We start from the raw sequence: 24,053 nt of genomic DNA on the forward strand, positions 1-24,053 counted from the left end.
TAACAAGGTTTTCTCGAAAACCAGCGTAAATATCTGCGCAGCGACGAACAACAAATCGTATTAAACTAAATGGAAACCAAACTCACTATCTCCGCACAAGCTTTCATTGCCTCGCATTTTTCCGAACTTTAAATCAAGCCAGACTGATCCGTATAATAGAACGCTAACAGATACGTGCAAAGATAGCCCTAAAACCCTCTGTCGGATGATTGAGCGCCGTTTCACATCGCATGATGTTCCAACTTCTGAGCTTTCTGTTCTACAGCTGTGTGTGCAAAAGAGCGGCAATTGATTTTTTTCGGTAATTCGTGTAACGCAGGAAAGGCGAGCATATGCAGGCTTCAAGTAGGCAGGGAAGGAAACGATCAAGCTTGTATAAAAGCCGGTGTTCACAGCACGGGAGAAGCAAGATTTATTCATTCTTCGTTCATTCCCAGCGTGAGCTTTCACCACGAGTGCGTATGTGCGTATTGACCTCCTTCTGATTACCGCCCACATTTATCCGGAATGTGGTTGCCATTCACGTTTTTCTCCGATCGCCCACAGTGGCTTGTGTCGTTTGTGTGAGTATGAAGCACGCGTCTAGAGCAGCAACGACAGGCAGGTAGGAGGGGAAAGAATAAACCTTCATTTCAGCTTGTGTGAAGGCTCTTCTAGCCCACGTATCCCTGCAGCCTTCCCGCCGTCCGAGGCCTGTCCATCAGATGTAGTTTATAACGGACCATGGAGTTGGCCGGGCTGCCTACCACTACTCAGGATGTGGTTGCGGGTGATTCGGTGTGTTTCGGCATTACCAGGCTGTGTGTAATAATTTGGGTGGTGTTGCATGGAACATGCAAGTAGCGGCGTGCTGTACGGGATGAATAGTTGAAGGCATGCGCCGTGTAGGCAATTGGTTAGGCGGTCGTCGCCATGCTACTATCTACGTCTCGTTGAGAAAGCTGGAGGGATGGGGTGTGATCTCCATTCGAGGTAGTAGTGAGCTGGTAAGCAACATTGTCTTTTTTGCATTGATTTTTCCAGGTTCGCCGAAATATGACTTAGTTATTTGGCAGAAATTCTGGGACCTACTAAGCACATTGAAAGAAACCTCAGTTCGTTCCAATGAGCTTTGTGGAAAGAGGAATGATAAGAGTAGAGTTGGACTGGGAACAACTGGCAACCGGAACTAGAACTAGAAGGAGGAGCTGAGCGGTTTACTTCATGGGTGCCAAAGTACCTCAGACAAAAATTGCAGCTTTCTGCCTATCAGATAACTTAGAAACTTCCTCAATAAAAATTTCTTCCTTTCCCGGCCTCGAGGATTTTCAACCACTCGAATTACGTCATTACAGTGGCGTAGCGGCTATCGGTCGGCTTTCCTTGTATTCGATAGAAACCTTAAAAGAGAAGTTTTAAAACTTTAAAAATTTAAAACAGAACGCCACAGAAGTAAAACGGAAGACGTATCTGCTGGGACAAGCAAATCACGCAGTGCCGTTTTACGCTGGCGGTAACAATAGCTTTCGCAGCTCTGCAAGGCGCGAAGGAAAGAGTGACAGCGCTTATCAGAATTGTTGCGAAGTCCCTTTAAAAATACTATCTGCAAGGTTTATTAGCTCGCACGGTCGCAAGTAAGAAATCGGCCTCAGTTGCGTACAATATGCCAATCCCATTTTGAATTCCTTAGGACAACGTCGAAGGAACTTAAACATTTTTTTTGCGATTGAAACTTGCCAGTTGTGACTAAAAAAGGCAAATATTACAACAAAAAGAACCTGCCATTCCAATGTCCCATATTTGATTGATTGATTGTGGGGTTTAACGCGCCGACGCAACGCAGGTGATGAGGCGCGCCGTAGGGGAGGGCTCCGGATTAATTTTGACCACCTGGGGATCTTTATCGTGCGCCGAAATCTCGTACACACGGGCGTTTTTGCTTTTCGCCTCCATCAGAAAAGCGGCCGCCGCAGCCGGGAATCGAACCCGCGACCTCGTGCTCAGCAGCGCAAAGCCTTAGCCACTGAGCCACCGCGGCGGGTTAATGTCCCATATTTCAATCAGTAGTGGTGAACTAATGACATGGACAATAGTCTTCGGGTAAGTGTCCCAGTAAAACACTCAATTCAATTTTAAATTCCAATTTTATTTCTGCACCTACATCTCGTGATGCAAGGAGTGTATTCAGAAGGCCAACACTGACGTTGGCTTGACGAGGACCCCACCTTGAGTACACACGCCGACGGCAACTCCGCACTGGCAGCCTATAATTTCAAAGTAATGATCATACTAGAACCACTAAATAAGCTACGCCGATCTAGTGGCTCTAGCTCATACCATGCACACAAAAAATATTGAACAGAAAAAGGTCATAACCTCAGTCGACCAACGGGGTATGCAAACTAGCAGGTGAAAAATGAACAACTATTTCTAGATGCTACATTGTATAATGCATATTACAAACGAAGTAAGTCTACACCTTCTTTACATCCTATATCATTTTAATTCAGTAGCATGGTACCACATTAAAAGGCGGAAATCCAACGACAAATAACATTTGTGCACATTTAGCAAATAAGCGCTAAATCAACACTGTATTGTTTCTACGATTTAGGCGTTAAGTTTTATTGTATGTTACATAGGTATAGTTGGTTTAGGGTGTAAGGCAGCTGAGATCGTACTCGTTGTTTTCCGTAGCTAGTCCTGGAGAGGTGGGTATGCCTATGGAGGATGCGACGGAGTGTACAAGTTATGGTGTTTTTTGTTAATTTAGCAAGTTTCTTGCAAGAACCTACTTCCAGTCTTCATTTCCTTTATATAGTGTAGAGCGAGCATGTATGAATATGGGGGTGCTTACTTAAAAATATTTTTAAGTCGCGGTATAGTCCACGGGGAATCACAAGAGCTGTGTGTTCCACTACACAACACTTTGTTTTGTAGTATTTGAAGTTTTGTGTACATGGGATTGTGCAGGCAACGCAACGCAACCAAGGCAACGCAACCAAGTATTTATTTTGCATATAGGAACCACGCGGGCTTACCTATCATAACGTACGCTTACTGACACGAGTATCATAGGGACAGAGCTGTCACCACGTAAGAGCCAGGATAACCTACCTATGCCAAACGTTTCAGCGGGACAAAATTCTGCATGTCTACAAATATCCCCTCCAGAGGTATACGTAACGCTTGTGGACACATTCAAGCTCAGCTGAAGGCGCAAACCACAGCTGAGAAGCATCTGAAAACCTATAAAAAGACACACTTTATAGCGCAAGCTGTTAAGGTCTATATTTCGTGAAGATTCTATCGTGTACATTCGTCGCGCCAGCGAAAACGAGGCTTCCACCACGCGTGTTCGGCAGGACATGAAGCGAAGAAACGAGAGAGAAGCTTGAGGTGAACGTCGGCTATTCCGGAAAGCCACGTTTATTATGAGTCTAAATCACTGTAGTGTGGAGAGAACAGAACACGGCCAAGTGATAGGACGAGCGCTTGTCCGTTTTCGTTTGTTGAGAACTGCGAATCAACTCCACGTGTCCGATTCTGTTGGTAGCGCTCGAGTCTTTCAAATGCCCTCTTTGTAATAATAAAATATGGCAGCAGTACTTGTATACCCAACTTTTTCTCAGACATGTGCAGTAGTCCCCACTATTCTAGACTTTCGTCACGATTTATTCAATGCGCAGACTGGTGTCTACAAGATGTCTACAAGAGGTTTACGTCAGCGATTTTAAAAATTCTGACCCGACAATTTCCAGGGAAGTGGTCTGTGCTTGTGATACCGGTTTCGACGCAGCTTCATACGAGGAAAACGTATCAATGCAACGGCTCTCTCACGAATTGCATTCAGATGCCGAGGGGCGAAGCTTTGATGCTTTGGTTCCGGCGCGAGCCGGTAGAAAAGAATCTGAAGTTTCCCCAGACCTATAAAGCGGCTAGCTTTCGTATCACATGCAACGCCAGAAGCTGAGAAACCACGGTGAGGTTTGAGGAAAACTGCAATGGTAAATGCCGCCACAAGTTAAAATTCTACTTTTTTTGTTCCAGCGTAAGAGCAGAAAGAAAAGGCAGTCTGTTTACCAGAGCTATCTTTTTAGACAAACAAATGCATCGCGCAGGTATGAAAAGCACGGTAGTGCAACTAACATGAGTGACAAATGTTTGGCGAATTTTTTTTTTCCACTAAGATCAATGTGCATATTTCCCCATATCTGTGCGCATTAACGAGTTTGCAAATTACGCGGAGTGTTTTTGCCCGAGAAGGAAACGAGTGTGATACAAAAGTGCTCGCTCTTAGCCCGATTTCTCGTTGAGCCATATACCTGTTTGAGGGGCGCTCACTCGCATCAATGTGCAGGAAATGATTAAAGTGGTCCTTTATTTTTTAATTTATGCATCCGCGACCAAACAGTTTTCGGCCCACTCAATGTAGTGCACTTACTTTCGTGCTAGGCGTTATCAAGTGCTGCAATACATTCTACAGTTTCCTAGTACAACTTGTCTAAATTTTCTCGCTGATATTTATACACTGAGGTGCGAACAGAATCCCGTCACAGAAAGATGCTGCTGGAGAACAGCAGCCAGTTGTAGCAATAGTCTGAACAAAAGCTGCAAACTGCGAAGGATGTGAAGGATTCTTCGTGCCAATTTGCCAAATGGTTCCAGCGGGGGTTTTAAGGAACAACGCTTCTCTGATGTAACAGCTGCCCAGTAAGGTCAAGGGTGCCATTCCAGCGTGTGAGCGTTTGCTAGCTGAAGAAGAGGATCGTCCCGGAGGCATAATCGCCTTATGAAGGACTCCTAGATTGTACAGATAATACACAGTTAATCTGTTTGTATTTCAGGAACTTTAAAATGTCTGCATCGCACGCCACTGCGCTTCTCACGATCATTGTGACATTAAGTGAGTTTTTCTTTCTACATTTCTTGCTGGCTTACTTTATGTCAAAATGCTTAAAATTAAATACTGTGGCATAGTTTGTCCCCCCTTTCGACATTCATCATGTAAGCGTCTAATTTACTGCATATGTACGCCTCATGTCACCAACTCTTATATGCAAAACTTATCTTTATGGTTCCCCGGCAGGTTTTTTGACGTCGCTTTCTTGGAAAAACTTTTACAGAGCTGGGTTACGCTCGTAGCGGCCGGGATATGACCGCAACTCGCTGCTGTGAAAACCGTGAACCGTCAAATCTGAAACAATGTAACAGATACGGCATCGCCCAACACACAAGCGGTGTTTGCTAAAAATCGGTGACCGCAAAACAACGGTCAGGCGGTTCGTACATGCAAAACTTTTGCAGCTCAATAGACACTTGGCCCCACATTTGAAGCAAAGCATGTGCGACAATATAGTTACAGATATACGTGGCATTCACTTTTTAACAACATAAAAACACGTGTGTATGTTGAAAAGTGTTCGGAACCAACGCACAGACAGAACGGCCGCTGAATACTGCCTTCCTATAGGAATGTGTGCTCACGGGGATAAGCATATATGTTTCATATCGTGGCACGGCAATGACTGGCTGCGTGCCTTCCAGTGATAGAAATGGAAGTCACTCTGCGTACGTCTGGGAATAATAATTGGAACTATATTTTGGATGAGTCTACTGCATACCTAATGTTAGAGTACGGCGTCTTAAAAACAATATCCTCTGCATTTTTAGGATGCGCTCAAAGCACGGGTTGTCGGGAAGCTAGAAAAAATAATCTACGGTTAGCGACACCATACAAATTTCCTTAATAACAAAGTAAGCGCATTAGAGCAATGCCTCTTAAGGGTACCCTAAATGTATGCAAATACGCTTTGAGTTTATATAAAAAGCCTCGAAAAAAACATTTTTTTTCCATGAGAAATTCCATTAACTAATGACGTTTTCGTATCTGGTTCGTTCGTGGGGATCAAGTCCTAATTGCGTTCGCCAAGCTAACCAGGCGACATTTTAGCACGATAAGCCTACGTATATGGTAAGAAAGCAGCGAAAGTGACTAAATATGTTTACTGCAAACCTAAACCAAGGTTTTATTTTTTGTTCTGGGCCACAGGACGGTTGGAGGTGTGCGCTCAGGTGCGGTGCATCATCGAGCAGTTTCGAGTTCACGCACCTTACAAACAGGAGAGAGAGAGAGAGAGAGAGAGAGAGAGAGAGAGAGAGAGAGAGAGAGAGAGAGAGAGAGAGAGAGAGAGAGAGAGAGAGAGAGATCTAAATGAGAAGACTAGTCTTATGTCGCCCTTCTTGCAAGGGCTCAGCCGACCCCATCACCTGTTGATCTGCAGCGGTTGAGCTGTCCAGCGCGGCCTCCCACTGCCCGTCGTTGTGTACGTTTAGTAAATGTGTGGTGTGTTCCTCTGTGTTTATAGGGATGTGCGCGCACTTCTACATGATCTGTGAGAGTATAACCCACCCTGAAAAAAAATCTACATTTATGATTCACATAGGTGGGGGTACATGTGATGATACACGACTGGGTTTGGAAAAGAATTAGTCTGCAGTAATCGTAGTGTTACAGCCTCTTTTCTATCTAGGGACTGGTGGAGGCCGGGAAATGATCGTCTGCCCTCCCTATACCAGTGGAGAATCTCCCGATACATGAGAAGCCTGCCTCCATTCTGAGGAATGACCGTGTATGTGACTGGCGAGTTGGTTTGGTTGGGGAAAGCGCAAGCCAACTCATGCGCCTCCTCATTGCTTTCCAAGGTAGCGTGTGCAGCGACCCGCAGTAGCGTGACTTTAGGTAGCCTCTCAATGTTGGTTAGAGGTCTTTGTATGGCAATAGTTTTGGGTGATATACGACCTCTATAGTAAAGTATCGAATGGCACCCCGTTAGTCGGATACTACCTCACCCGACGTTTGGATCCTGGAAATCGCTAGGGTGATGATAGCCGCCTCCACCACTTCCACCATGTGCGTAGTTATACGTTGTGCCAGCCTCTTGCTGACCTCCTGGATCGTTGGTTGAAGATGCACAGATGGCCCTCTTATGATATTCGGCTGCATCCGTATACCAGACAATGGGCTCCTCTCGAAGTTGCTTGGATAGGGCGCGGACTAGGGCTAGCCTAGGTCTCTGTGTTCTTGGTTGGAGGCACGTTGGTAGGGAGAGGATTGAATTTTATGTGCGATCTGAGACAAGTTGGATGGTCGACTTGCTCGGGGGTGTCCGTGTTCGCCTCTATTTGAAAATCGCACAGAACTTTCAGTTCTGCCCGAGTAAATGAAAGACGTACGAGTTCAGCCGTGTGTTGCGCCTGGATGATTTCTTCCACAGCGTTGTGGATACCGAGTCCGGTTGTGTGTCGAGACAGAGATAGGTAGACCTACAAACGCGAAGCGTGTCGTAGGATTTTCCCTGCCTACGTGTCGAATCGTGTAAAATTTATCAAGTATCGTTGCAGCAATGCTTCGGCGTCGTGCCGATCTTTTACGTTGCAATCTCTAGTGACGGCCACGGGCACTCAGGATAGCTGGATTTGTTTGTTCTTCTCGTACTTGGTGATGGTTTTTATCGTGACGAGATGCGGCAGCTCTCAGATAGGCTTATCGTTGAATTCATTGTTCTTTTTTTTATATTGGCAGAATATAATCACTGTACAAAGAACACATCTCGCCAATTTGTTCAACATTTAAACACGTACACGTTTCGCATGTTTGGGCACGAATGTAACAGCACGCATGCTTCGTCCGTGCACGGTTTTCTACCTAACGTGAAATATACAAGCGGCATGTTCATCGGGGTATTTTTATGCGACGCGCGCTCGAAGTAATCTACGGAGCCTGGTATGGCGGTCCTCGTATCTGCTATTAAGGCTAGAGTCGCAGGTGGCATAATGACGCCACGTTCTTCTCTAAGAATTTCTTGGATCCAGATGATGACGCAACACCTGTCATGGTAGCCAACGAAAGGGGGGGGGGGATTTGGTATATCTGCTTGCAGACACATGGCGCTTTCGAGGTTCTGAGGCGTAACTGTTTTTTCACAGCCGTTATTAACATTTCATTACACAGCGTTTTGGCCATGTCGGGCGTCCGGCGTATTTCATTTAGGCTTCACTTACGTTTGGGTCTTGAACACAGCACCTAATGTGCAATCTAGCCAAGAAAACAAAAGAAACGCCAATTGAAACCCTGTGGATTAACATTCTACTTCCATGTAGCAGTAGTCGTCTGCGGCTTTTAGGTGTCCTTTTATTTGCGAGCAAGTGGGGATATCGTGTACGCGCTCTTGTTCGATCTATATTTCATTGTGAGTGTTTACACTCGCTCTTAATAAAGGAACACTGCAAATATCACTTATGTATTCGTTTTCCGCCTCATATTTGCGTAATGTCTTGTTCTTGTTCAACAATTTTGACAAGTATTAACATTGACACTGGGCTTATACGTTTAGATTTGGTTGTGAGTATATAAGACTATTGCGCAGATTTTGTTTCGCTTTGGTCGGGTGGCTGAATCGAGTCACAGGCAGACAGATAGATAGATAGACAGACAGACAGACAGACATACCAAACTTTCTGGCCTTAAGTATCCCAACAAAAATTGTCGTCTTTAAAAATCCGGGAAGCTTGCACTCACGCGCAAGGCTGCAATGGCGAAGCTGTTGCATTCGAGCATTGCCGGACACGGGCACTAGCTACGTTTCAGTACCATTGTTTATTTTCATACTTTCGGGGTTAGTAATCGTCGTCATATACACCATTTGCCATAAGCAGCCGGAACAGGACGAAAAATCTCGCAAACCAGTTCTCTCGGCGGCCCGCGCGCCTTCCGCTTCCGGCGGACCAGCGTTGCCTGTGCGCGCTGGGCTGTTAACACCGCTCGGCGCGGTGTGCTCCAATGCGTAGTACAAGAGAGTTTCGCACCGTGCACTTAGTTTTTCCGGAACTTTCAACTGTTTTAGCCTGTGCTGCGATGCCGTTCAATGACCAAACGTCGCTTCGTCAGCACTGTGCGGTGGTGGATTAGGGGCTAGGTAAAGCCAGAAAGCGAGAAAACGTAGCCGACAGCACACATCTGCACTACGCTGCGTGGCGAAAATGCAGTGCGCTTGCGACATGCATTTGCTGCATCGCTTCCCAGCGGACACCGAGTTTAGGCAACGGTGGGCGCTGCTGATAAACCGCAAAGACTTTGTATCAATGACATTGTATCAACGTCTGCTCGGTGCACTTCTTGGACGGCAAGCAGACGGAGCAAAATCCATTTATCACACGCAAACCTGCGACAGGGGCGACAAAGCGGAACCCCCTGAAATGTTAGAAGTAACTTTATCCTTTACATTATAACATTGCAATCACTTCTATTTTGTTGCAATCAATTTAAAATAACGTAGATTTCTCAGTCATTATAGCCCATTGCCATTAAACAAATCCCTTTTTCATCCAATCTAACCGTTAAAATCACGGTGTTTTGTTTAGTTTTTTTTTTTCAGACGAACGCAATACACTGCCAAACGATACGAAAGGATAATTTTCTCCATTGTGCACTGCTGGTCGACAGCAGGATAAGCAGGCAGCACAATGTGGAAACACTGCTGGTCGACAATGTTTGCCCATTGTGCCCACCCGGCGGGCATTTTTTTACCACTTTCTTTCTGACTCAATAAATTCTTCATCTGTTTCTATGACCCACCACAACCTCCCCTTTGCTTTCCAAGGTTTTCTTGACTGCCAACCCTTGTTTTCTGTTTTATTTCACCGAGCCCCTCATTTCCCATGTTCTAATTCGCTATATATATATATATATATATATATATATATATATATATATATATATATATATATATACGAGAATCTATGATTAAAAGCTGGGTTTAGGTACACACACTCAACTACGAGAAAGAAGACCGAAATTCCTTTACCCGGTGAAAAATCCGTGTGTTCAATGCCAAACAACAGTTGTCTTCCGTCCTTATAATTTGCTGGTAGGCATAGAGTGCTTGGCAATACAACCTCCATGGGTACTTTTTATAAGAAATGACGGTCTATTTAGTTTGTCAATTGGGCGTTTAATGAGTGATGCCACAAAAAAATAAGGCTTCGGCCACCTCATTTATTGTTTTTTTCTTATCCATTGTTTTCAGGTGCAGCATTACTGTGAGTACTAGACACCAAGCCAGTTTTTTCTTTTTATATATGCTACTCCCGTAGGTTCAGGATGGTGTCTCAGTTTGCCCGTAATGGTGCGTGCTTAAAATTGCGCGCATGCGCAAGCTGCGTCATGATATGCGTTGGTTTTGAATCACGAAAGCTGATTCTCGTCCTTTTAGCGCCACGGAAATCTACAATGTCGGTTCCGTGGCCCCTTTCAGTTCGTTTTTTATCGAGTCCGCATCAGATGGGGCATGTCACAAAAAAATTGTGTCGTCGTTCCATGAACACAGAGCGACAAAGGACAAAAGATGGCCGAGCGCATGTGTAGAAGGGGACCTCAACATTGGCCGCGAGCCGGCGGTAGTATTGGTTGATTTGATTGATTGTGGGGTTTAACGCGCCGACGCAACGCAGGCGATGAGGCGCGCCGTAGTGGAGGGCTCCGGATTAATTTTGACCACCTGGGGATCTTTATCGTGCGCCGAAATCTCGTAGACACGGGCGTTTTTGCTTGGCGGTAGTATTGGTTGCGGTGGTGTTGCCCCATAGGAATGCCAGGACACAAAAATCAGATGACAACTCAGACAAAAATCTGAAAAAGAAATGCGGTCCCAAAAATCAGAAAACTTAACGCAGACCCATATGAGGCAGTGCCAGTGAACTCTGTGAGGAAAGAGAGAGAGAGAGAGATCTTTTATTAAGTCTGGCGATGTTAGCCGGGCTAAAACGCCTAACTTGCTACGCCAGTTGATGACGTGATGAAGATGATGTCGATGATGTTCAAGAACTTGATGCGCACAGAAATGGCGAGTTACTCATAGTGACTGGTCTAGACCTGTGAGTTGCAGGTACTCTATCAGAGCTTTTGTAGCCCGTAAAGCAAGTTTGGGACAGGTATATGGTCCTAAGACGTCATTTAAATGAATGTCCACGGAAAGCGGCAGCCCCAAAGACACTGCAAGGGACAGACTTTGAGCACTGAATCGAGCGCAATCGAGGACCACATCTATCTGGTGCAGCGGACACGAACGGCAGCAGAGGCCATTGGAACCTTGGAGCAAAGGTTCCAATGGCCTTGCTGATCCTGCTGACAGTAGAAGCATCACAGCAGAAGTAACCGGCGGAACACCACCCAACCCAGCCGAACAGAATTTTAATTTAATGCTTTTCCAGTACAGACCAGCCTGCCCGACGCGCACCCTCGTGGGCCTTCTGGATGTGCGTCGTCATGTGTTGTATGGGCTGTAAAATCGAGTGTAACGCGAGTACAGAGCCGAGTAGACGGCAGAAGAGGATAAGGTGGAAACGACCACGGTGACGAAGTGCCGCTACTGGCGGACAACAAAAGGACCCACGGGCTCCCAAAGCGGCTACTAAACGAGCAAACGTGGCCTCTGAGATGGTTAGAACGCGAAGCACGGGGTTGACACGGTGCGTGAGAAGCTTGTGAGTAACGCGGTGTGGCGAGCTTCTGAAGCCGAAGCAAAGCGTCTGCATCGGGCAGGGTCCCATGTTCGCACGAGAAAGTAATACATCCTCTCGCATTTTTAAAGATCTAATAAAGGATATGCCATTAATTTATGGCTATTCTTTTAAGCAGGAAGCCGTTATGGTCACCAGTCATAAGGCGTTAATGGCCAGTTACCTCGTGGAAACAGATTTTCACCGCGTTGTGTTGAGATCATCTAACACCACTCAGGCTGTCGGGAGGGGTTGGTGTACCTCATAAGGCGGCACGTATATTTATTATCCTAAAATCATGACAGGCCCACGGTTTCCGCATCTCTTCCTTATCATTCTATTACGACAGGTTAATATGGGGCTGCGGGATTCTTCGGCAGATGCACCAAAGATCCTAAAACGAACAATACTAAAAAAGTGTCAAAGTCGCTCGGGAAAAGTTTCATTTTCTAGGCGCACCGTACATGCATTCACTACATTAACTTGAAAACGATTTACTTGTACGGCAATCAGACGGCTCTTTCAGCGCTATAAAGGCTGCCTGAGAATTGATTAGTATGTTCCATTCAGCAAAATATTGCTGGCATAAAGAGTTACCGTTGCAGGTGCCTCCTGCTAGGTAGGAAACCTTTCACGGTTGAGCTCTTCCTTTATAGCGAATCTTACCGATAGAATTCATACGGCGAAAGCCGAAGGGCATGCAACCTCGCTGCCGGAAGCAAGGAGAAAACGTCCTCTTGCAATAAAGCCAGGCATTAAGAGCCAGGTGTGCAGAGTTCAAGAAAGACAGCTTTTGCGGCAATCAGCATGCCAGTATAATTGAGATGCTGCGTTGATCGTAAAGCCTGCAGCATGAAAGCGGGAACTTCCAACAGCTTATCCCGGAGAAAAAAACGGGGTGTTGGCTCCGAAATAGGGGAAAACAAGATGAATGATCACTTCTGTGACTGAAATGCCCGTCATAAGTTTCCTTGATCTTCCAATTCGTAAGGGAAAAGCACAGGATCAGTCACTGTTCAAAGAAATGATGAATAGACCAGTGTCATCATGTTCCGTAAAAATGATAACTCAGCGCGTTGGCTCTGTGTGGGAGCGTTTTGCAATTTCATGAACGCCTCATTATATGGTATAAATATAAATGTCTTATAGTTAGGCCTTGTCAGGACTTAAGCATTTGTTTGAAAACGTTATATCTCTCGTTTTCACGCATTTGCTCAAACAATTGCTATATATATTGCTGCCATCTGGCCGTGCAAATATAGCCAATGTCTTGTTCTTGAAAATTCGAGCGTTACGGACCGAGATTGGTTATCTGAAACAAGCGCACATGTCGAAGACCAATGAAGTTGACAGCCGCTAACTTGATTCAGTTGCACGCACAAGGAACAGCAGTTCTTTCAGATTCCAGGATGCACCACCATGCTGGCGAGGCTCAGAGCTTCACAAGGCCACAGAAAATTCTCCTTACTTAATACTAATGGGCCAGCTTCCACATTTTAGGCATGATAAAAGAACTGCTTCAGTGACATACAACAGATTCTCGCTTTGGGAACGGATACCAAGTTCATCTCCATAGGCTGTTTGAAGTTTCAAGTGTGAAGTCCTGAAGTAACGCACAGGAAGCGCTTCCGTCGCACCTGCGATACAGCATCTTTGGGAGTGTGCACATACAGGCAACGCAATCTGTGAAGGGGCGCGATCTACATATAGTGTTTCTTGCAAGTTTTGGTCAGGTTCGAACATTCTGTAGTCCAAATTACTTAAGTATAGCTGTCGCTACTAAGCTACTGTCCGTAATCGCCTTTTTCTCTTTTCAGAGCAACCCCGGCGGAAAACAAACAGTCACAAGGATCTGGCGGAGGTATTTTTACTAATGTATATATCATTTCAGCTCTAACCAGTCGATAAATTGCAGCGCAAAGTTTTTATTTATATTAAGGCAAACATTTACAAAGTTTATAATGTAGAATGCGTAAATGGCAGTTACAAAAGATTTCAGAGTCACGTGATGTGAAATTATGCAGAAATACGCCTTAATTTATATTTGCTAGGGGTTGGTAAGAATACAACGCACGATGCCAGGTAATGCCTGCATTGGTGCAATGTCGAACTGACAGCAACCCCTACTGGATCCTTACCTGACGTTATTGATTATCAGTAGCACGCAACTGTTCGTGGTTGATGAGAGAGATCATCACAGTAGTCCTCAAGGCAGACGTTGTCGTGTCGTTCGCTCAAACTTATCTCACTGCCAGAAGGTCGGCGCCACCGCTTTTCGTTTCTTACTTACGGAGCGTGATGACGCTCTTTTAGGGAAACAGATTACAGTCATCATTTTTCCCGTTGTGGCAGTGAGGAGAAGGTCTGAATGATATCAATGGTTACAAGTTGTCGGGAGATGCGTACCCCCCTACGACATCAAGCCAGCTATCCACATGCTGCGCACTGTGGTTGGTGTTCGAAGAGTGCATCACTCATGACGAAGCACCCGGACACAATGATGCAATGGTTCCCGGCAAACGAAGCATCCTTCCTCTATATTCTAAACACAAGGTCTGTCTTTCCTGTACCTGTCCTGCGAAATCAGGAGTTTGACGAAAGCCCGTCTGATCGGGAAGCACACGACAACTAATAACTGGCTCCGACAAGGACACTTTCTTGGTCCCAGTCAGTTTTAGTTTGTTGTCATGACCTGAGCTTTCCTCAACGAGATTTCTTCATTCATCTATCAGTTGTGCCTCAAAGTTGAATTTCGCTTGCATAAGCTAAACATAATGAGGGTACATGCTTAACTTCACAACACGGTGATTCTTCTTCACCCGTGTTTTATGCATTATGTCAAGAGCTGTTTATTTGGTGATAGTGTTACATAACTGTTAAATCAAGAACTCGTGTCCTTCCGAACTTGGGGGGAAGGGGGGGATGGAGGAATATGTGGAGAATAGGTAAGTTTTAAAGCGAGAGGCGCTAAATAAACGACCGGATGACCGTCGGCACACTCACACAATAAACAAACCTGACACAGGTCTTCGTCATCATTTGTAACAATTGAAGTCTTTATAAAGGACTTCAGCAAAAGAAACTTTGCAAGTGCAGTTGATGTTACGCGTTAGGCGCAATCTTATTCCAAGAGTCGTACGCGTTGGCGTGCCAGGTTTGTCGTTCCAGCTGGGTTATTAAAGTGCATGTTTCCGTTCTTAAAAAAAAAACCCGCACCTCCCCGAGGGGGATTGTGAGGATGCAGAAATGCGAACGTCGAACGCAACGTCCTCGGGTACCATGCGAGGAAGGCACCGCACAACCTTCGATACGTCGATGGGCACGCTCACCGCCTGTCCCTTGATTCCAAACTGCCCGTTGCCTCGAGTCAGCCGCCTGATGCTCATGAAGGGGAGTCTAGGCGCGATGAGCCGATCTTCGACCGGGTTCAGATCGGGAAGATGCGCCGGCCGAGGAGGATAACGGTAGCCAAAACTCACGCAGCCCTCCTCTTCGCAGCTTTGTCTTCTTCTCCTTCTTCTTCTTCAGCGGTTCCTCTACGGGAAGATGACGATGGTGGTTGAACGCGAAGCTATCTCGTGATGGATTGTTTAGTTGGCCAATCCCTAGGGGCATCATGCCACAATCATCATCAGGCGCGCTGCGCCGCTCTTCGACCGGGTTCAGATCGGGAAGATGCGCCGGCCGAGGAGGATAACGGTAGCCAAAACTCACGCAGCCCTCCTCTTCGCAGCTTTGTCTTCTTCTCCTTCTTCTTCTTCTTCTTCAGCGGTTCCCCTACGGGAAGATGACGATGGTGGTTGAACGCAAAGCTATCTCGTGATGGATTGTTTGGTTGGCCAATCCCTAGGGGCATCATGCCACAATCATCATCAGACGCGCTGCGCACGCCGGCCAAGGGACGCACGACAACCCCCGACTATAATGCATTTCTGCATAAAACGTACTTACCCATAAACTCCTCATCCGTCTATTTAATTCTTATAGTGAATTGTTCTTCCTCGTACTTTGAATTAAACCCTGAGCACAGACGCGCTGAATGACAACATAACCCGACAATCTCAGAGCCAGTAACGCATGCGTAAAAAAGACCCTATAGGAAGGGTGCTGGTGAAATCTTTGAGGAAAAAAAAAGACCTCAAAGGAAAGCACAACAGTCTGCGAGTGCAAAGCGCTCGGCAGCTAATAAAGTTAGCCGAGTTGCAAAACTTAACACTAGCGATGTTAGTGACATTCATGCTGACAACAGAGAAAAAAATTGGCCGCGTATCTGCTCCTTTCGTTGCAAATGTCGTCAAAAGACGATAGTCTTTATCGACTTTTGTCAAGTAAATGCTTCCCTTCGCTTTCCCGCTCACCTCTCATGTTGTTCCTCTTGCGTCGCGCTCCTCCCAAGGTAAAGACGTCAAAGGTTTGCTGAAATCATTTTAAATTTCCCGCGTTCCACTGCTCCAAACCGGTGTCCCGATGTCAACGCTGCCGTACGGCGAAGACGCGCGCGAATCGAGGCGCCCTACTTCAACCTTTATAGAACCGCGTTTCTCTACTCCACGTGCGTTGAAAGCAAAGCGTGGAATCTATCTAGTGGAACCATTCGTAACTGTTGCCGGTTGATTTGTTAAAATTCCGCCAGAAGCTATAGTGGCGCGGGCGACAGCAGGTGATGGCGGAGGGATTTTTTTTTCTGCAGTTGATGGAGTATTTATTCTCGCACAAATCGAATATGTACGATTTTTTATAAAGGAACGCTGCAAATATCACTTCTGTATTACTTTGTTGTCTTATATTTGCGTAATTTCTTGTTGTTCTTCACCAATATTGACAAGTATGAACATTACACCAGACTTAGATGGGCACAATTAGCTGTGACTATATAAGACTATTGCGCAGGCCTTGTTTTAGTTTGTCCGGGTGGCTGAATCGGGTCACAGACAGACATACAGACAGACCAAAATTTCTGGGTTGAAGTAAAGTAGCCCAAGGAAGACTATCGTCTTTAAAATTGAGGAACTGTTGAGGAGAGGTGGAGGTCTGGGAGCAGTGGAGAAGCTTATTATTAGCGAAGTCAGAACAAACGCGCTCTGAGATTAAAGCGCGCGCGAGAGAGAGAGGGTTTGAGAAAAACTGAAGATGGAATACTCAACCACCCCTCGGAATCTTCAGCGCCTTCTCTTCCACTAGCCCTTCACCTGAAGACTGCAGGAAGACACTTCTACAACAAAGTAAGAAAGAACTCAGATCAACAATTCCTGAACCTCTGCACCCGGTACACCGCAAAATCCTACGAGCTGCAGAATTAATTCTTACCAAAGCTCACACTGGTCCCACCGTCACAGAAGACATCTTAACTCGCTGGGAACGCTACCGGCAACGCAAGAACTCACAAGGTTTTCCAGGCCGGCTTCTGTGCTCCTGTGCCAACAAGATCGACCGACAATCAGCCCCTTCCTTACTGTGGTCACGTATGCTCGAAGGGATCCAAACAAGACACAATCCCCCTGGCGTCAAATCTCTGCAGTATTAGCTATACCCAGACAAAATCCCAACGACGTGCTGCTTGGGATGTGGTACTTCGTGAACGACGTTCACCTCGTCAATAGGACATGGACCTTATCGACCCTTAACCTTTCCCTATCTCCCCAAGAGGCCAGAGGGCTATCCTTGTATAACATATTTACCAATTTATTTATTTATGCATTTATTCAGTGTTTAGATAGCTCTAGTCCAGGACGTCGTGCCCTTCATTAAGAGATGGCCGGTGTGTAGCTCTCCCAGAGTCCGCCACTAAACCGGAGACAGTGGGTTGCCAGATGTTCTTTGTCGACTTGACATTTATGCCATGACCGGGATCCAACCAGACCTCCCAGGAAGTAATATGGGAGCGGAGGTGGAGCAGAAGGTCTGGTGGATGGCACTTCCAGTAAAGGAGTCCCAGTGATGGGGGGAAAGGCGACGACCCGTGAATAAAATAGTGAAGTAAACGAACGGTTTCATGCGGCTTTGTACGCTGACAACACACCTTAGACAAAGAGACAAAAATAGTGGCTTAGCTCGGCTATGCCAGGATATACGTAGCGTGAACTAAGGTTCAGCTGGTTATTCTTAGGTTTCCTGGTTGTCTAGGATTAGCTGATTATCATGCTTACTGCTGATAAAATAATTTACAATCCAATCCGATTCAATCCAGTCCAGTCGAGTCCAGCCACTGCTCCTCGCGCATGCGCAGCACGGCTCTCCAGGCGCCGCGCGAAATGGCTATCAAGCGGCTCCGGTGCACCGTCAGACTTGGCTACTGCGCAACGGAGGCGCACAGCTAGGCACGCGCTGGAGCCAGTGCGACTGCCGTGACTATGACGTCACTCCTCTGGAATGCGCAGACCGGCGAATGTGCAGACCCAATTCTCTACACACCCGTACTCCAATTGGATTGAATCTTCAATCCAATCCAATACAATATAATTTAAGCCAACCCAATACAATACAATCCAATTTAATCCAATCCAATCCAATCTGATCCATTCCAATGCTCCTCGAGCTTGCGCAGAATGGCCCATCAAGGTCCACGCGAAACTGCTCAACCTCGGCCAGTGTAGCTTACGCTACAAAACGTGCTCAGGAAAAGTGAAATTCCGCGAGCTCCAGGAGGTGACAGAGTACCTGTAGTTGTGATACGGGATGAAGGATCTTTTTTAAGCTTTAAACTTTGTTGAAAGGTTGCCTCAAGGCTCTAGAAATACCCACAAGAAAAAAATTGGCCGAGTACCGGCTCACTTCGCTACAAATGCCACCGAAAGTCAATTGCCTAATGCCGCCTCTTTAAATGCCTCTCTCGTCACCACCGTCCACATATCACGCCCTTCCCTTCCCTTTTCGGTCCTCCCCCTCTAAATTTATATGCGGAACACTAAAGTAATGCGGAATAATCTCGGAACAGCACAGCGGTTCGAAATATATGGCGAGGCAGTGGAAGTGGTAAGCGAATATATCTACTTAGGCCCAGTTGTGACCCCGGATCCCAACCATGAGGCAGATATAATTAGAAGGATAAGAATGGGGTGGAGTGCATTCGGCAGGCATTCTCAGACAATGAATGGCAGCCTACCATTGTCCCTGAAGAAGAAAGTGTATGACAGCTGCATCTTACCGGCACTCACCTACGGGGCAGGAACTTGGAGGCTTACTAAGAGGGTTCAACTTAATATTGAGGACAACTCAGCGAGCAATGGAACGGAAGATAATATGTGTTACATTAAAGGAACACTGAGGTGAATTTGTCAAGCTCCCGTTTTTGCTTGAACTGCATAGACTGGCTCAAATAAACATCCTTTTCATCGTTTATCCGGGCGATAAGGCGGTATTTATTTTATAAAGCCATGCGCGGTTTGCGGCGGCTGCACCAGCTAACCGCAGGGACGTCAGGTAAAGGTGCTACCACATTGGACGAAGTCCAAGATTAGCATTCAAACAAAGTTTCGGTTTCGGTTCTGTGAAACAACATGCTTGGCATCCGACGTTATTGTTGGATGGGAATTCTTCATATCTCAGTAATCGCCATACCACGCCTCTGCCATGTTGTCGGCTGTAAAATGTGTCAGATAAGTCTACCAGGACGGCTTGGAATCTTAGCAATCACAGCCGAGGCCTACCAGTGGATGAACGCCCTCCGCGTCCCCGCAGACGCTCAGATGCCATGCGCTTTTCCCCCATCTTTGGGGCTTGCCTCACTGATGTCTTTATAGTAAAAAGCGCGTTCGTACAAGGCCAAGGTTCTACTTATTCTGGCCTTTGCCCACCGCCCGCATACAGTCGGTGCTTATGGCAACAGCACGCCAATGAGAACTCGCTATCAGTGTCAGCCTGCGCGCGTTCTGCGAACTCGCTCGTGGAAAAATGAACGCTACAGCACAAGTTTGGTGAATTCAGTATAGAAAACATTAGCCGCAAATGAAAAAAATAGACTTACAAAAAAAAAGATGTACTCTCGGGTATTAGAACTTGCGAATGCAAAATAACATACGTAGCATTCCGAACCGCTCGGCCATGACCCATCGCTGCAGGCGCTGGAAATATAAAGTATATAATGTATAACCAGTTCACATTTTTATTTAGTTTTAGCATTTCAAGCAGCTTAGATTGCTATTTGTTTTACAGAGAAAGTCTGTCGTCTTTAAAGAGCTCCAATCTAATACGAATGCACAAGAAAACTGTTGTCCCAGGAGCTCAGAAATACAGGCTGGTCAGCCTGGTATTTCTTGTATGCAAGTCGCAAACAAAAATATAGTTAACCACATAAGTAGTCAACTTTTTCGAACCCAGAGAACAAACTGTGCATAGGAAAAGTGACTCGTCAGTGGAGAAAATTTAGGGCATCAACCTGCTGCTAATTAGAAAGCCGCCTAGTACGACAAATCTCTGTGCATATGGCGTTAGTAAATTATCAAAAATTGTGGGATTCAGTCAAACTGATGGGAGTACTGCGGGAGCAGGCGTTGGAAGAAACTTCCATGGGGCTGTTGAGCGGCATATATCGGACTGAACAGGCAGACTATACTTCATAACAAAAACTACCTGCTCAGGAATCCTGGAAACATGGAGACAACGTACCTCTGATGTTATAACTTAAAAAGGTGTATATTCGCGCGAGTCGGGCAAAAAGCTTTGTGTCGTGTTGTATAGTGCATCTCATCTGTTTTCGTCGTGTCTTTTTGCTCAAATGAATGTTCAGCCTCCGAAATTGTTCGCTGTATGAATAGACGGGATATTTCGATGGCACAGTTGAGAGTCAAGGTCGCGAACAAATTAAAAATACTCGCGCCCCTAGAAACTACTCATTGAAATGGTCCAGTACGGTGAGTCAGTGACGTGAAAGAAATTTTTAGTGGCGGCATTCAAGCGAACTCATTGTGGGACCAGGAATAATTATTAAGAAATCAGAAGTAACGTTGAACAGCAGACCAACATCATATAAAGCTCCCTTAATTCCTCCGATGCTTCTCTCAGAGTACAATTACACAATGAGAAAGTACACAGCGAGCTTTGAAGAGGGCATCTGAACATTGTTTAGATAACCTCTCACCCCCGTTGGAGTTGATTAGCAGCTCAATGGACTTCACACGCTTAGTTTTCTGCATTGTGATATCCTGTATAATTGTAGTCGCACCACTTTTTTTGTGCTTAAAAAGGGTTTCAATTGCGCCCCTTCAGGTACCTTTACATGGGTATGCGCTTTTGATGTCGAAATGTGCTCAGTAGTAAGAGGCCCTTAACATTAACAATGTTCTTCACTGAAGCAGGTGCGCACAGTAAACACGTTCAATGTTCACTTGCCACGAGAAGCGCCAGTTCCGCCATTAAGTCCCTCGCCTTCTACCCTGCAGGTAAAGGTATTAAGGACGCTCTAACGCATGTTCCTGGAAAGGTCAGAGACTGGCTGAGGTCTAAGAAAGACGCAGTGCCGGAATGGGCGCGGAGACCGCTGGACCGACTTGTCGACAAAGTTGGCCAACAAAACGAATCGACAGCATCCGGCCGAAGTAGCCTGAAAATCGGCGGAATGGACAGCGCCCTCAACAAGTTTAAGAACTTAACACAAACAGCGAAGAACTGGAACGCACAAGCAATTAAGGATTTTGTAGTAGAGAAGGCCACCGGTGCTGCTAAATCGGCCATGGGATGAGATGTCTGGTGTTCATCGTACGCAATAAAGTTGTCGCCTGAGTACATGACTCTCACGTGTCACAACTTACGAGTTCGAATACCCACAATAGGTTCTAAAATGGACGCGGTGAACAAAAAATTACAAGTGGTTCAAATATCTTGTGGGTTGTTGCTTGATAGCCTTAACTGCGGCTCAAAGTACAAAGAACACAGCCCTTTCCTTTACGAGAGAGGAGGAGGGGGTAACGTAGAAAATAAAGGGGGGGTTTCTGAGTGCTGGAAGCTTTGTATTTTAGTAGTTGTCAAATAAACTTAAAGGCCGGCATTCTGCGTGTACAAAGCTTTCGCTTATAACGAGACAGGGAATGGCACTCCCCCTCAATCTTCTGCCCTCTTTGCGAGGGCGCTCGGAGTGGGTTAAAAGGATGATTACGACTTAACTATTTAGTACATACCCGCTGCGCTGGCGCAGTGGCTGAAGCGCTTTGGTTTCTGATACAAGAAAAACAAATTTCCCGCAATATCGGCAAGGGTTCAGGAAACCTAGGAGCTGAAAATTAGTATGTAGCCCTTCCTCCACTACAGCGCACCTCGTAGTCTATAGTTTCTCTGTGTATAGCTGCCAAGTTAGTGACGCTACAATTAGAACACGCTCAACCTCAATGTCAGATTTTCTCATTTCAGGGGTAGTATTCCTTTTTTTACTAATGCAAAATTCATCAGCTTTGACAAAACAGCTAGTTACTCTTGCACAAATATTTCCCTTCAGGTGTGCCCTGCGTAACTGTTCTTTAACCACGCTATGAAAGTGGGTGAACACGCAAGAAAGCACATACCGTGTTTGTGCAGAACAAGTACGTTCAGCGAAATTTCGTTGCTATGTCCGAAACGCCGGGTACAATGACTACTATCTACTTCCTGCTCAGCAGAAATAAATTTGCTTCAGTAGGGTTATGTTATTAGCGTACATCTTCCGCTTCCCACAGTAGCGCATGCCGGAAACGTGCCACGTGGTATATACGTTTCACATTTTCAGGCGCCTAAGGCTCGCTCACTTCTTTGGCGGAAGGTCCGAAGGTAAGTGCGCAGACAAATATAATGTCTGTTATTGTATATAAACAGTTAGCACAGGACCGGGATAATTGGAGATCTGTGGGAGAGGACTTCGCCATACAGTGAGCGCAGACAGGCTGATGATGGTGATCGTATAACGAAGTCGCTGAAAAATTGCAATAAAAAACCCTATGTTGATGAAAGTTCTTTTGATATTGTTACACATATGAATGCACTTGTTTAGGATGTACAACAATATTTTAATTAGGCACCATGGTCAAATTTTAATGCCCGTAATCATAATAAATCATCAGTAATAGACAGCTTGGCGGCGTTTAATTTTGGTTCGGTTCGTTACCGCTTCAAATAATGAGCCATAGAAAAATCGCAGGTCGACAGCCTTGTGAAGCTGTGGATAGAACAATGGCTTTTTCCGGAGATTTGACGTTCGCTGCAAATCTCCGGAGATTTCCGGAGATTTGACGTTCGCTGCACCATTGACGTTCGCTGCAAATCTTCTTCGCTTTACGCATCCTGTCTTGGAAGAAATGTACAAGAATTTTTTACTGCAGATGTTTGTTGTGTGTTTAAAGAAGAAAACAGTAATGCTATGTTGTACATGATACTGAAAAAAATACATATATCTTTGTTATACTTAGCGAGCGCCCCTATGAAGGATCCCGTGCTTATTGCCACTATCTTGGTACTGCCATCTGTGTCAAGTAAGTTAAAAAAAAGCACCGCCTAACTTGCTTTTCTTCCTTCTTTGAATATTACCATAGGTCTTTTTGAAATAAGTCATGCCACATTTCTTATAGCGATGGTCCCCGATAAAAATGTGCCAAGACAACTGGGTAACGTGAAATGGCAAGAGCAATTACAGATCGAAATGAAACGGTTGGATTCTTGACTCTGTAAGACTATGCAAAATGGTCAAGTAAACTTACAATTCTCAATTAGGGAATGGCATATTGCTGAGAATGCAAGCTTCACTCTCGGCGGACTTATAGTCTTTTTATTTTGCGCAACACGAAATTTAGAAGTTCTGCCAAATAATTTCTTTTGGTGCCTCTTTTTTCTGTTTGCATCACAACTTTGCAGTTGCGAAAAGTCTGTAAGTTTTACTTTTCCTCGGTTGCTGTTAACTCAATGCACACGTAAATGTGATGGTTTGTTGATGTTGGCTTTTTTTCTGATTCAGGGAACGAGCGGACAACGGTGACAATACCAGTGCCCTTGAAAGCTGTAAGCTCCAGACATCCATTTAAATGTGAATCATTTATAAAACTTTTCTTTTTTATTAAATTACAGGCCCCTAATTACTGCATGAAGATTGGTAGTTTATGGTTCGAGCTGTAAAAAGCTTACGGTGAATGAAACGCATTTTTTCGGTAACTTTCTATATATTCGTAAAGAACACGCAAACTTCTAATTTCGTGCAAATTTCTGTGATATCCTACCTTTATTTTCTTTCAGAGTTGTTTTAATTGTTTACCAGTGTAAGGAAAGTAGCCATGTTCACTATTTGTCAACGTTCTGGGACATTGCAATGGCATGCAATATGCAATGAGACCCTGGTGACACCGTCTACAAATTTATTTCTTGAAGGCTGTTACAACACAAACGTTTTACTTTTTTGGTTTGCTTAATTTACGCTGACCGACGCCCAGAAAATGGAGGGGGTTTATTCTTCAGGCAACAACATTTTGTAGAAAGCTTATTATCATGTCTCAAAGCGTCGCAAATATTTCCATTATATCTTGCATTCCACATTCTTTACGATAATGATATTAATGTGTTATATC

General features: G+C 45.3%; 1 long non-coding RNA gene across 1 annotated transcript; it reads left to right on the plus strand.

The window, feature by feature from the left end:
- Nucleotides 1-13,353: 13,353 nt before the first annotated feature.
- On the plus strand, nt 13,354-22,974 carry LOC144167449 (uncharacterized). The gene is made up of 3 exons (XR_013322001.1): nt 13,354-13,399; nt 22,232-22,272; nt 22,908-22,974. It is a non-coding gene; the product is annotated as an uncharacterized LOC144167449 (long non-coding RNA).
- Nucleotides 22,975-24,053: the final 1,079 nt, after the last annotated feature.

The sequence above is a fragment of the Haemaphysalis longicornis genome, unplaced genomic scaffold (assembly GCF_048455015.1).
Source record: "Haemaphysalis longicornis isolate Haplotype H1 unplaced genomic scaffold, Haemaphysalis longicornis Haplotype H1 scaffold_2, whole genome shotgun sequence".
Lineage (NCBI taxonomy): Eukaryota > Metazoa > Arthropoda > Arachnida > Ixodida > Ixodidae > Haemaphysalis > Haemaphysalis longicornis.